This window comes from Pinus tabuliformis, chromosome 4_2, assembly GCF_031772625.1.
Source record: "Pinus tabuliformis cultivar Carrire ecotype Pingquan chromosome 4_2, CPIR1, whole genome shotgun sequence".
Classification (NCBI taxonomy): domain Eukaryota; kingdom Viridiplantae; phylum Streptophyta; class Pinopsida; order Pinales; family Pinaceae; genus Pinus; species Pinus tabuliformis.
Genome location: NC_142304.1, coordinates 159,342,542 through 159,358,037, shown reverse-complemented (window position 1 = coordinate 159,358,037; position 15,496 = coordinate 159,342,542). Strand labels below are relative to the sequence as shown.

The 15,496-nt window shown below is 37.7% G+C and overlaps 1 pseudogene across 1 annotated transcript in view; it reads left to right on the top strand.

Moving 5' to 3' along the window:
• Positions 1 to 163: 163 nt before the first annotated feature.
• LOC149168676 (protein DETOXIFICATION 40-like) overlaps positions 164 to 15,496 on the top strand; it is a 40,287-nt pseudogene continuing 24,954 nt past the window's right edge. The window contains exon 1 of the transcript XR_016259175.1: positions 164 to 406. The product of XR_016259175.1 is annotated as a protein DETOXIFICATION 40-like (transcript). The remainder of the gene's footprint in view (positions 407 to 15,496) is intronic.

The following is a 15,496-nucleotide window of genomic DNA, read 5'->3' as shown; positions in this document are numbered from 1 at the left end:
CAAGGAAGAAAATTAAAATAGTTGGAAGGCTTATATCGATAACATTAGAAAGTGCTTTATCAAACTGGGTATAGAGGAAGCTGAGCTTATTTAATCTATAAACCCCTCAGAGGATTATCAACCAAAGATTATGTTGGAACTGATGTCAACCAGATTGGCAAGAATGTGTGTTGCAGCAAATGTATGGCTCAGATGGATTCCTATGGTAGTTGCAGGCTTCATGTGGAGGATCCTCATGGCGGGTGTGATTTCATCTGTCCAAAAAGTAAACGCAGAGAAGTTTGCAGTCATCTTCCAGGAAGCAGAAGGACTCAAAGCATACGTCATACCCTCTCCATTGGAAAGTTCTCTGAACAACATTTCCAATGATATTTGGAAGTCAAAAAATGGACCCCTGGATCAAAAGGTATGGTTTCCTAAAGTTTCAAGGATTTGAAGCCTTAAGAAGGAAGGAACATCAAAGATCGCAATATCTGAGGTCCAGAATATCAGAGATCGAAATATCAGAGGTCCAGCATACCAACACATCGCAATATCGGAGGTTCAATACATTGGAGCATGCAGTATTGGAGGTTGGAGGAGCATTGACACATTGGAACATCGACGTATCACAGAATTAGAACTTCTTAAAGTGAGAACCTTTAAAAATTTGTGATATCATAAAGTGTCGATAGTATTAGAAAGTGTCAGGGAATGCCGATAAAGGATTAACAAAGGATTTCATTGCAAAACCAAAGGTTGACGAGCCCTTTTCTCTCTCCTCTAGTGGGACACATGGAAGCATACGATTGGCTCTGATAAAGACACATGGAAGCATATGATTGGTTTCGATAAAGCTACAGTGGCATCTGACGTCAACATGACATGGTGGTACGACATGATACGTGGCAGGTAGTTTTCACATTTTGAGGGGCTTAAGGGGACAAATTTGGATGACACATGTCAATGCTCATGAGTGCCATGTGGAGTAATGACATCATATTAGAGGTGAGCATATTGGAGGTTGAGGAAGTCAGAACTTTAGAACAATTGGTGTTTGAAAAACTTCCGATGGGAGGGGCTCTGATATTGGGCTGGCACATGGTCGAGAAGAGTTTAAAGAATCAAGGGGTGCAAAGCACTTAACGAAGTAAAAATGGCCCCCGATAGGAACAAAATTCCGTAGCGCTTTATGGCTAAGCAGCAGTCACAACCCTTGGTCCTATGATGAGCAATGCAGAAAGAGGTTAAACAAAAGGAGTCTAGTGGCATCAAAACTTTACGATTTCAGAAGGATTTTGCAAATGAAGTTCTGATGAGTTGCAACTCTAACATATTGGGCTTTGATAGTGTAATACAAAGAGTTAAAAGGTGGATGAGTTGGTAGTTGTGATTCCAGAACACCACTAAGGCCACCACGGTTGATCGCTCCCAGCTCTAGAAAGTGGGGAATTCAAGCAGTTAAGGGGAAAGCGACATGCAAACTGACCGGGTAACTAAAGAGGAACATCATGGAAAAGATGTGGCTTGATTAGAGGCCATCACGGGAATGACATGGAGATACATTTCTTAACCATCACGATTTTTCTTATTTCTTTTATTCTTTAATTTTTACATTTTAAAGAAAGGAATCAAATCCGTTGTAATGATTTGGGCAGCAAAAACTTTGCACACCAAGACCACTAGTCGATCAGACGGTTGGAGCTCGACTGAGATATTTTGTAATTGTTTTTCAAGCTCCCCCTCTCCTTATAAAAAGAGGGAAGAAACACTTAAGAATGGTTCCCAAATTATGCATCCAAGAGGCCCGAATTCTGTTTAGCAAATTCTTTCTATTTGCAGAGAACGTGGTTCCACTTTGGTTGAATTTTCTTGTTCATGAGGTTCTTGGGCATATACAATTGTTAAATGTGATGGACTAGTGATTTGGACTCCATCTTCAAATATTAATGAAGTAGTTTTGTTGATTCCAATCGGAGCAATGCACAATATGTTTTCCCCTTTGTATATCATTTCATGTATGTCTTTCCTCCTCTGAAATTGTGTAATGAAGGTGCTAGTTTCTCTCTCTCATGGTTATATGTATGCTACTAAGTAGTAAGAAGTACTTGTGTCAATGACATATTTACTTTTGTTATTTGATAGCCTGTAGTACTTGTGTAAACACAGATTTACTTGTGTTATTTTATAGCCTGCAGTACCTATGTAAACACAAATTTACTTATGCTAATTGGTGACAAATGTATTCATGAGGCATAGAGCTTGAGACCTTAATTCACGCTCCACTTTTTCTGCATTTTCACCTCCTCACTTTTCCATATTTTTGCTAGAGATTGTTGCTTAGGATTCTGTGTTATGCCCGACCCTCTGTATTAATTTCCCTCCTTTACTTCCTCCTGTTCATCTACACTACAACAACAATATTAAACTGTATTTTGTTGTGTGTTGACCACCAAAACCAACGCATTTCTCTTTGAGATAAGCCATATTTACCCATGAGTATTTAGATATGTGTGTCTGCTTGAGTCAACCTTGGTGAAGGACTATTGAACCAAGCTCTGAATTATCTCTTTTCAAATTATGTGACATATGGAGTGCAACAGAAAGCCCTTAGATAATCTTCAAAAGCACTCCTCTGGATGTCCTAGGCATTGATCCTTTCTTTCAACCTGGGTGTTGTCTCTAGGAGGCTTCTACATCTTCTGTAGCAATTGTGTGATAGGAGATAGAAAAAGCTACAACATGTTTTTTATAAGGCTCTTGCATTAAAATGCAATGAGAACCAATCGATATGGTGGTGGAAGTACATTTAGAAATTTAAATGTCCTACTAAATATAAAATCTTTGTGTGTCTCCTACTCAACAACAAAGCCCTAACTTGGGACATTCGGTAGAAAATAAGCTTTGAAGGACCTAGTAAATGTTATCTCTATGAAGCCAATATAGAATCCAACTTCCATCTCATCATTTCTTGTTCATACTTGAAACAACTCTAAAAAGATATTGAAGGATTAGCAAAATCTCCATAATACTTGGAAAGGGGACACTACTAGTGCAAAATTCTCAAAATCATATCAAAATAAGGACACAAAGAATGTACTTACCAACCTAATGAAAGTCATGACCTCAAAACAAGAATTCTAAACTAAAAACTCATATTTTTGTGTCAAAAATATTAAAATCAATTGTTGAATTAAAAAGTGGTTCCACAAATATTACCCCTTTTCTCGAGGTAAAGTTATTACCTTCTACAACATGTCTTGTAATGTTGTTAACAAAAGACTTAGAATCAACCCCTAAATTGAAAAAAGATTATGCTAGTAACACCCCTATATCTTTTTGAAGCTAAAATTATAATTTATATAAAACCATGGCCTTAAAAATCAATATTATTAGAACCAAAATATTAAAATCATCCTTCAAACCAAAAAGTAGTTATATTCCTTAGTGCATGTGGTTGTTAACCACAAGGTCAGAGGTTCCAATCCCCCTTATAGTGGGTCATGTTTCTCGATTATCGATCACATTTTGTTTATTCCCATGGGGCAGTTTAATTGGTGATTAAGGTAATGTGAGTCTATGGTAACGAAGAGATCCAAGGTTCAAATTCCCCCTGGTTATGACCCTGTTTATGGAGAGGAGAACATGCCATAGACCCCTAGAGGTTTATTTGTAGCCACATGTCACATGAGCTATCAAGTTCCTTTGGTTACAGTAAAATAAAAATAAATCAATTATATTCCCCGATGATGGTGCCACTAGTTGTCATCACTTATGAAGACTCTTTGAAATGATAGGTGATTTATTACACCACTCCCTCCGCATGTCACCAATCGATTTTTCATTAATACTCCTCATCGATTTGGGAGCTTCCTTATGCATACCATGGTGGGTATTACTTCTACTCTTACTTGTCACCTTAACGTATTCATTAGATGGGATTTCCATCAATGCAAGGCATTGTAGGATCTAATATCTAGTTCTCTTCTCATTTGGGCATTCCTTTGCCCCTACAATAACTGTCAATTGTTGGCCACCTTTAGGTATGACTTTGCATAGTTATATGTTCTTGGATTTTCTCCTTCCTACATTGGCTTTGTTAGGCGAGGAGGGGCTTGCTCCAACTTCATATGCTTCAACTGCACTCTCACGGGATAATCTCTCTTTCTTCTAGAGATTTCACCCCTTTAGCCCTTTTGCGTTGCACTTCTCTTGTTCTCTTCGTTCTCTCCTCCCCTCACTGCCATGATAAGGTGACACGCTTTTTGCTAATAAGATGAGGTGGTCATGGTTTAGTGGGTGGTTCTTGAGCTCGTTTTTGGGCCAAATCCTTGATTCATAATTATCAAACCCACATTCCAACTGAAGTTCAAGCTATAATTCATGACGCTAGGAGGTTAGGAAAGAACGTTAACACATCTTGGATTCAAAGGTATTGAAGGGACTAAGTTATATTGATTTCTAACACTGGTAATGCAAGGGGGAAACATAATCATTATCTATATAATGCTGATCTTTATTGGCATATAAAACTGATCTTGAGAAAGGTTCTTGCTAATCACAAAGAGACACATGATAACCTATTGCACAGATTAAAGGAACTGAAGTTGCTTATACTGGATGTGGATGGTCACCTGAAACATTTGGAGATGGGAGCACCACCAAGATCTTAAGTGCGTCATAAAAACAAGGGAGTGGTCCACTCCATCAACCTAGATACCTCCTTAAACTCCTAATGCTCAGGTTTTCTTTCATGGCTATATTTATGTTGTCTTTTCTCCTTTGCTTGCTAGTTTTTCAAGGACATTGGCTCCCATCCATGGAATATCTACTTTCACTCCTGGTTGTTTTCACTATCTAGTGTGGATTGATTATCTTAAAAATTATGTGTTTTGGTTGTTGGTTTCCCCTTTGTTGGAGCAACTCTTACTATCGATTTCTATGTATATTGAGTCTCACTTTACAGAGTCAATTTTTGCACAGTGGTCCAGATACTATGTTGTCTCTGGTATAGTTTTCCTTGTGGGAAGCCAAAGACAACCAACATACTTGAAATTATGTAAATCTCCTTGTTATCAATAGAATTTGCAAAATTCACAAAAAAAAGCACACAATTTTATAGATACATCCATTAGGTTTTTTTTAGGGTTAAAATTATTACTTATCTAACATCATGACCTCAACCCATACCATTAGAACCAAAATGTTAAAATCAACCTCCAATTTGAAAAGATGTGTTAATAATAGTGCACTTGTTATTTTACACTTAAAATTAGAATATTTTTGAATTTGTGATCAAAAAACACACCATTACTTCAATTGTAATCATTAAACTTGCTTGCACTTTACTATTAGCTTAAAAGAAAAAAACCAACTTTAAAAATAATAAAAATAAAAAACAAAATTTAAACCATATAAACAAATGATTAACAATGAATTAAAAATAGTATAATGTAAGAACTAATATTACTTGGATCGATTCAAGAATGGAGTTCTAGTCTGCCCCTTTGCAACTACGGCTTCCCCAGTTTCCTATGGCATCTTGCAACCCCCCATTTGATAATTTAGCATGACCATACGTTTAAGGGGAAAGCTTGATTGCCTAATTGGTTAGTGGACATGAAGTTGTTATGCAATCATTTTCAGAAGTTGAGGTATTGTTGTCGCCGCCTCGTTCGATCTGTGCTAGTTTAAATGCCTCATTGCCCGTGGTTTGGCCTACGAGCTTGCCTGCTAGCAACTATTGTGTGGGTTCAAGGGTTGGCTTGTTGGTTGTGTGCTTTAATGTAGGAACAAAAATTACCTCAAATAAATTTGTGAAGAAGGAAAAATCAAACCCTTCTTTGGATCCGGGTTTTCCTCCTCAAGGAAAAAAATGTTGTATTCTAAAAGGAAAAAGGGTTATTAGGAAATTTCACTAGTCTGTGGCCAAGTTATGAAGTTGCTGAAGACTAGGTTTTGCTAACTGGGAAAATAATGAACCCCAGAGCATTTACTATTATGGAAATGTGTATTACGCATTTTTCTTTGAAAACCAGGAATCAAGGGACTAGATCTATAAGTTGGGTCCCTATTTCATGGGTACCAGAGGTTTGTTTCTCACTCATTGGTCTTTGTATTTTAATGCCATCACAAAAATCTCATCTTCACCTTTGTGGATAAGATTACCATTTATCCCCCTTCTTTTCTAGGGTGAAGATGTTTTTAAGTCAATAAGAGATGAACTGGGCAAGTTTATTTCTATTGATACGAAATAGGGGAACAATTTTTCATGTACCTGAATTTGTGCCGAAATAAATTTCACAAAAGGCCTCCCTAAGGCGATTCAACTTAATCTGGATGGTTGACCCCATCTCTAGGTTCTAGATTACAAACATGTTCCTTTAAAATGTAATATGTGCTACGAGTACGGTCACTTATCCAAAAGTTGTCCAAAATATTTTGCCACTCAAAGCTCTTCAAATCCATTACCTCCTCATAAAGAAGAGCAAGGAGAAAATATCAAAAGATTTATTCTTGTTCAAAGGAAACATAAGAAGCATGATATTAAAAAGTAGTAGACATGCAAGGTTGAATCAAAGCATCAACCCATTTCCAAAAATATCTTTGAAGTCCTGAATGCTTCAAAAGAAGAAGGCGAGACTCTTGAGGCCCTAACGGATCAACCAAATAATCCAATTCCAAAGGTCCCTCTTGACTTGATTGATGAAGAAGAACCAGATCAGGACCCTCCAAGGAAATCTCCTACGGTGGAAAATATTTTCCCGAAGGTCTCTCCTGCATTAAAAGATCAATAAGTTGGTAAGGTGGTATGGCAGAAGTCCTCCTCTTCTCCCCCTTCCTATTCATATGTGCTTCAAATGTAGTAGTCCTCCCCACTGGTAACAAGAAGCAAGAAAGATCATAGTAGAAAGAACTTTGTTCCTAACTCCCGCAGTCCAAGCGTTGAGTCATCTTCTAGAAATTTATAGAAATGTGTTGTTTCTGCATTTTTTTGTGCAAGCAATTTGTTAAAATTTATTCCTGCTCTCATGAAGCAGTAGGAGTAAAAATCAAAAGACTTAGTTTTGGAACTTTTCCCTCCCAGCTCTTATCAGGAGGATGTTGGTTTCTTAGTTTTTTTTTTTTAATAAAAGTGTCATTAGTCAAAGATAGTCAAAGAGGCAAACAAGATGGAGAACATGTTGTAACTCATTTCCCTAGTAAGAACTATGTCTTAACGTAGATTTTAAAATAATTTCTTCTCACTTATGTTAAAAAATAATAAACCAAAAAAAACAATGAATTAAATGTAGCACATGGAGAGAAACTCGATTGGAAATCACCATGTTATGAAATATTGTGTAAACAATGGGATTCAAGATTCAAATCCTTGTAGGTCAAACCAAAAAAGGAAAGAAAAATTAAAAATAACATGACAAAAATAATTAAACCAGTAAAAATACACACAAAACATGTATAACAACACAACATAAATTAAATTAATTAAAAATAAAAAACATTTAACATTTAAAAACATTTATTAAAAATAGTAAAAAATGGGGGAAATTTGGGCGATTACGATAATGCCCCTCCCATCATCATAAACCGTAAAAGGCTACAAAAAGCATATAACGCAAAAATGTTGATTTCTGGTGGCATTGGATGTGCTCTAAGTCTCAAATTTTGCAGGGGGGCTTAAGCACATGTATTCCAAAGAACCCAGAAAGCGTTTTGGGAAATTACACCCAGAAATAGTTTTATTAAAATAATTAATTATTTTTAATGGGACCCTAAGTCTAAACTTGGGAAATTAAAATAATTAATGGGTAGTAATCTAACTGTGGGTGTAACTTCTAGAAGAAGACACGGATCAAGCTGAAATGACCTTAGTTGTTGATTAGCTTCTATTCTAGGTTGTTGAATGTCAATGAGGATATTATTTAAAGAGGCTTGAGGGTCACTTGGAAAGACACACAAAGAGTTCAGAAGTTAGATTTTCTGAAGCAGAGCAGCTGCCGGGAGAATTTCGATAGTGAGCTTGTGTAGTGAGGGGCAGGGATAGTTGGGTTGAATTATCTTCTCTAGAGCCTAGTATATGCAACAGAGAGGCAGAGAGACACCAGGAGGAGGTAGCACAGACCCGGGAGGGGCTGACACTGGCTAGAAGGGCCCACGCAGTGCTTGACACAGAGCTAGAAGGGCTCATGCAGAAGTAGTGCAGTCTTCAGTGCAAAGCCTGAGTTTGCTGAGGGAGCTGACATTTCTGAGCCGGGAGGTCTAGAAACTGCTCCAGAGGGCAATCGTTTCCCATTTGAGATGAGGCAGAGCCTTTTTAGGTTGACGTAGGGCCCGCATAGAGATAGACAGGGACAGTTGGTTCAACTGCTGGAACAAACAGAAATTTCCGAGTAGAGAGAGGTAATCTCACTAAGTTTTTCTGCTAGTTTATTTTCTCTGTAACTGGGTTTCCAGAAGGGCATCCAGAGTTGTATTAAGAAACTACTGCTTAATAATATAAAATCCTGAGAGGTTTTACACCGGTTTTCCCGCATTGGGTTTTTCTGGGGACATTTGTCCAAAAAATACTGTGTCATTTGTGTGGATCTTTCTCTATTGTTTTTTTCTTGTTTTGGAAAAATAATTTAATTGGTGTAGGCTGCAGTGTATTTGCTTCAATATTTACTGTAGAAAACAATAAATAACTTGTCTGGATTTATAAGTAGGAGAAGTAACATCAATTGTTGCAATAGAAATTTGGGCATCCAAATTTTCACAACAAAGGGGTGATCAAATCACCCCTCCCATTTTAACATATAAGCATTGCAATTCCATTTTAATATACAACATTTTTATGTAAAATATTTTAATAGCTTAATTTTTATTATTTTTCCAAAAAATTTGTCCAAGACTTCATATATTCCTAGATATTGTATGACGACTAATCTCTAGGTTTGGAGTAAAAAAAGGTTCCTCTTTGAGACTCTCGACACCCCTATTATTTTATATGGATGTGAGGTTTGGGGTTGCATTATATATAGAGAATCATGAAGGAATATCGAGTTGATCCTAAAGCAATTTATAACCTACACCTCAAGATTAATGGTAATACGCCATATCCTATCCTTTTGACTGAAGCTAACCTTTCTCCCATTGAAAATGTAGCTATGTTTCACTGTTTGATGTATAATAAGAAGATTTACAACATGGAAGCCAAGAGTTTCCCCAAATTTTCTTCTAACTCTATCCAAACCCCCTCCTCCAGCTAAAGCGTGGTTTGCAAAAGGATGCCTAGTCCTAGCTCAACAATTGGTGGTTAAAGAAGGAACCATCTTGGAGAATAAAGATAATATTAAAATATTGTTGCTTCCAAATTTACGGACAAATTGTGGGATGATAAGGAGATAAAGGGGAAAAGGAAGCTAAAGCATTATAAGGAGGTGGTCAACCCACTCTTTCTAACCATAATTATCTCTCTGTCTTGACCAGTGCTAAGAAGAAAATGAACATCACAAAGATAAGGACTGACTCCCATGAGCTTCGAAGTAAAAACATGTTGTGAAGGCAAATCCCCTCTGCGGACAGAGGTGATCTCTCTAGCCCAATGAGTGGGTCTACAAAAAAACAAACCAAACTCACATGCTCTTTCCTAGTTTATATTTGATAAATGAAGAGGAAGAGTGTCCTACCCCTTATTGACGTTAGCTGCTCGATCCCTTTGAAGATGGCTTTGAGTCTTTCGCTCCAGGCCTCGTTCCTTACTCTTTCTTTGTGTACAGGTACCTACAAGAAAACTCAAAGAAAAATGTAAAGTACAAGAGCATATATGGTTATTCATGGAGGATTTGGTCTATATATCATGATGGATATGCTTCACAGTAGTCAATGTTTTTGCACTTCGGGATATGGTATGGGAAGTGAACAGGAGGTGTGGAAAAATATTGTGTAATAGATGCCCCCTAATGCATGAAGCTAGATAGGGAGTGATGACTGAGATGATTTACAAGTCAGTGCAAGGACTAGAACATCACCACCAGGAGACTTGTAAATCAAGCATATACATACATATACATATCTGACATTTCTGATAATCATGCCTAATGACACATGAATAGGCATCTAATAACATAGGAATCCATGGTATGCACACAACCATCCGAATAGAAGGGATCATGTATATGGATCCACGGTATGGATGCAACCATCCGAATAGAAAGGCTCATATATATGGACCCACGGTATGGTCGCACCCATCCATCTAGAGGAAACATGCGTACAATCATGAATAACTTATAACTCCACACAACTTAGACTCTATCACACAAAATCCAGGGTCTTACGCTTCATCTCGCCCCGATCAATGTATGAATTCTAACATGCGAATAGATGTGTCGAAGTCAAACATGCTAGATAACCACCTGATTATTGGTCAATGATGTAAACTGTTAACAGTTACGAGAGAAACCACCGACAATGAAAATGGTTCTCAAGGTACAATCAACACAATCCACGAATGTGAACAATGAAGCTGAAGTCGAACACCCGTGAAATCATCTGATCGAAGGTCAATGATGTAAACCTATTTTCGAATGTGAAGAATTTTCCATTAAGGCATGCAAGCTTTAAGGTACTAGAAGGGAGTCTCTAGATCATCTTCCTGGATAATGAGATGGAGTTGATGGGAAGCGATCCATCGAAGGAGGGCCATAATGAATCCCACATCCTCGACACGAAACAAAGGATGAAGTAGAGTAGATAAGTATCATCCAGGACTGTGGAAGAAATTGAGACAATGTATAAGTGGTAAAGAATTGCAGATAGGACTTATATTGAACATATCAACGACACAACTCTGGAGTTTGGCAACATTTGACTCAACATAGGATCAAAGGTCATGATGATGAAACAAAATAATAAGATGAGAAGCAAAATGGATTTCCCAAACCCAGGAAGGCAAGTGACTAAGTGAGGATGTCCTAAACTTGACACGAGAAATAGATGAGTGTCATGCTCAAGAGAGACATGCTGCATTTACAAAAATACAAAAGATGATCTCTTTCACTTTTTCCCCCACCATTTCTAGCTAGTACCCTATTATTTTTTATCGCAAGTTTGAAGGGGAAAACGTATGCTTTCCATATAAGTTCATCCTTCGGATGAATCCAACCTATTAAGTTTTCTATGCCCCAGGAAATAGAAACTTTGCCTTGTCATGGTGACAAGTCCTACGTCGTTTAAGTTTTACGAGTTCTACTTCCTAGGGCATAGACTCTTTAGGGAGTTTGAAAAAGAAGTAGAAAAGAAAACTTCAAAGTTCCCTTTTTGTAAATCATCTCTTGAACCCAAAAAGGTAGAAAACAATATCCAAGAGAACTGCCTAGCCATGTTAGAATAAGGTATTCCTTTCTCATACAATAGTCTATCTCAGTCCGGAAAAGGGTTAAAATTATACTGAGGAGACTTCTTTTCATTTCCTTTAACGATTTTGAAATGGCAAGTACTTAGAAATCTTTTCATTTTTCAATAGTCAAAAAAGAGCTTAAAGATGACTCTAGGAGGTCACTTTTCCATTTATTTTTAGCGAGTTCGAAAAAGTGATAAAATAAAACTCTTTTGAATCAGTTAAAAAAGATCACTGGCACTAAGAAAAATAACTTGTTGTTGCACATGTGAACACTCATCACTTATTTTCGAGAAAAAATGATAAATAATGATTAAAAATGCCCTAATTTTGGTAAAAATATTATTTATCACAATTTAAAATATATAAAAGAATGAAAAAGTAAATAATTTTCACCATTAAACCATTTCACTATTTGGAGAGCATTTTGACCTCATTTTTCCTCAAACTTCAAGCGAGGAGCATGATCGATTTAGGACACCATTTTTTGAGTCGTCAGTTGTAGGTAAGAGATGTGTTCTTTTAGCTCATTTTCCCTCCTTTTTTATGCAATGTCATCCATAGAGTCATTTAGTAGGAGGACTTTTCAAAAATTTAGGTCAAGGGTGATCAACGCAGGATTTACCTATCGGACCCACACTGGTCACTTTGTGTTCCAAAATTCTACCACACTGCCAGCGCGGAAAAAATCAGCGTCGATCTGAATGTTTTGCAGTTAAATCCTCACTTTTAAAGGGGTTTTCATGATTTTTGTCTCCGTGAAAGCTAATGAAATGTGATTTTACTAGTTTTTCACAGGTTAATTGGCAAAGATGGTGATTGAATGGAAATAACGTGGTCATGAAGCCGAATACCACCAACTGGCTGAAGATCTGCATTGCATCAATGCCTTGCGAGCTTGTGGGTTGCTTAAGTTCTTCAAAATCCCTGGGATCAAATCCCAAACTGAGCTATTGTGGCATTTGATTGGATGGTGGGATATATACCATCAATTGTTCATGATCAGGGACCAAGAGGTAGAAATATATGTGGCAAACATTTATTTCATTACTGGGTTGTCCATAAAGGGACAACAGATTCATATGTCTGGGGGTCACACTGGAGGTGAGAGTATATACATGTTGATTTTGAGGCATTGTCATGGCACTTGAAAAACACAAAGGGGGAAGATAGACATCAAGACCATTACAAATATCCTACCACACACAATCCTGCATAGCATGGCCCGGGTAGTTGGGGCACAAGCATTGCATGAGGAAATGAAGTCTCAACTCCAGTATGCGATCGATTGTCTCAGTCCTACAGTCTTCAATTAGTGTGAGGGCTTGTTGGTTAATCTGAAGAGCGAACTCACAAAATGCAAGTCCGGAAGGCTCAAGCAGTGCCTGTTTGGTTACATCTTAGTGACATTCTTTTTGGAATGTGTGCCTTTACTCCAGTGTTAGTGGGTAGAGATAAATCCACCTGCGCCCAAAGATCCATGACTACTCAGATAGGGTGATTTAATGCCTCGTCATGGAGGTCGGCAACAGATGTCATTTCCGATGACATTCTTTGGATGTTTGAATTGAAAATTGATCATGATTATGCAGGCTTGAATTTCCGAGGAGATCCATATCTTCCACTTCTAACAGGGGCACAGTGGACCGATTAAGGTAAAAACTTGTTTTTCAAAGTTTTTGATTTTTTTTGTTATGTGTATTGAGAGTTTACTTATGATGTTTTGTAGATGTGGGACCAGAGAGACTTCTAGGGGTTTCTCCAATAGCCAGATGAGTGGCACGTCAGATCGAGGAAGATGCTCCTTATGAGGAGGGAGAAAATCTTATTGTCGAGATGGAGCGTAACCCGGAAGCCCTAACCAAGGGTATTCCAAAATATGCCACTATAGATGATGTACTGTTGCAGTATTAAAGGCACACTGTCAGAGTGTCTTCTAGACTTCGTCGGTTGTTAGGTTGAGTTATCAGGGCCATATCATGCTATCATGAGCATCATGCGGGAAAATATCCAATGTCTAGTTTTATTTTCTACACTGTTGTAGGCTTGTGAATCCATGTGTCTCGGAACACATATTTTGACATTTTGATATCTATATATACACATACATACATGTTTTTGTGCTCACTGCGTTTATAATGTGATGTTTTATTTTTACAAGTTTCACAACTGTCTATTTAACACACAGTTAGCCAATGCATCTGCTAAAGTATTCATGCGTCTTGGAATGTGATGATAAGTAATGAAATCAAAGTCTCGTTCCAAGAGACGAACTCACAAATACATTCTCAAAATTTGAGGCTTTCTAACTAAATATTGACCATTGAGTTGTAGTTCAATGAGTTGTGAATCAAGATTCACAATTGACTCCCTTATGCCAAGATAAATAGCTTCTGACAAAAGTTTTATGACCGCACTATATTCAACAATGTTATTAGTTGTTTGACCTAAACAAATACCCTGTAAATCCACTAACTCACCATTAGGGTCATAGATTTCCCATGATGTGGAAGACAGGTTCCGTGTACTACGACAAGCACCATCAGCAAAACCAACATAACGGTTGGATGAGATCTGCGAACCAAGTAGAGCACGAGGTAAAAAAGGGAAAAACTTGTTTGAAAAAACAAACTAACACACCAAAACCACACTGCACACTAATGAAAACACACTAATGTATAAAAGTAATTATACGGAAAGTCACGCATAATACTTCTTAAGGTAAAGACCATTTCGAGGCTCGGATAAAGAATTTCCCTCATAATCCAATAACTCATAGGTGCGTTTTTGTAAAACTCTTTTAACAATATATGGCCCATGCCACATGGGTTTGAATTTTGCTAGCTCCCAATTTGTCATTGGCTTGATCATATAGCAAGACCAAGTCACCCTTAGCAAAAACACGTGGAGAAACAGTTCTATCATAATGAGCCTTAACTTGTTTCTTCTGGGCTTCGAGTACTAACACTGTGAAACGACGGGTTTCATCAAGCCATTTGAGATAAAGTAAGCATTCCTCCTCAGGTGAGGTATCAGGGAGTAAAGCGACAACTAGCTTTAGTGAAGGAATTTCACATTCAATTGGAAGAGTTGCCTCCATACCACATACCAACTGAAATGGTGTGAATCTGGTGGCAGTCTTAGCTGCAGTTCAGTAAGCCCAAAGAGCTAAAAAAAACATGAGATGTTAATTTCGTTTATGCATCCCAGTGGTACGCTAAATCATGGTCACCGAGAATTTCTTGATTGCCTCAACTTGGCCATTGGCTTGTGGATAATAAGGATTTGAGCCGTCATGACGCAAACCGAACTGAGCAGTAGGCTTGACCATCATGTAATGATGAAAATGAGAACCATGATCAGTGATTATGGCTTGAGGGACACCAAATTTAGCTATGACATGGTTAAAAAGAAATTGAGTGGCAATTTTTCTCAACAACATATGTGGGCATCACCTCAGCCCATTTAGCGAAGTAATCAACAACGATGATGATATAACCGTGCCCCCTAGCCGAGCGAGGCTTACATGTCATGAAATCAATTCCCCATTTAGCAAATGGACCAACAATAACAACTGGGTGTAAGGGTGTGGGTGGGTGGCGCAGTTTACGGTTGTAAATCTGGGAAGCATGTCATTTTTAGACTACCAAAATGCAATATTTGAAGATCGAAGGCCAGAAATAACCCACATAAGGATTTTTTAAGTAGTAGCATACCCTCACATATAACCACAACATGCCCCAGAGTGATAGTTATTTAGGACTCTCTTAGCCTCTTCAAGTGTCAAACATCTACGAAGGATAGAATCAACACCGACTCGGTACAAAGTATCTCCAATAATCCGATAGGGTTGAGACTGATGTCGAATGCGACGACATTTAGAATGGGACAATTCTGATCGAAAGGTTTGGGTCTCAAGATAAACGATGATATCCTTGTACCATGGGTGAAGAGTGCTGATAACAAAGAGAGTTTCATTAGGAATTTTCTCATCAAAAGCAGTAGAAGTGGTTGCAGAAGGAAGGACACATATTAACTTAGTAAAAAATAGTGATTTCTTTGATTTGGATGTAGAAAACTCCAAATCAAATTCCTGAAGGATGACAATCCACTTAGAATATTTGGACCCGAGCAACT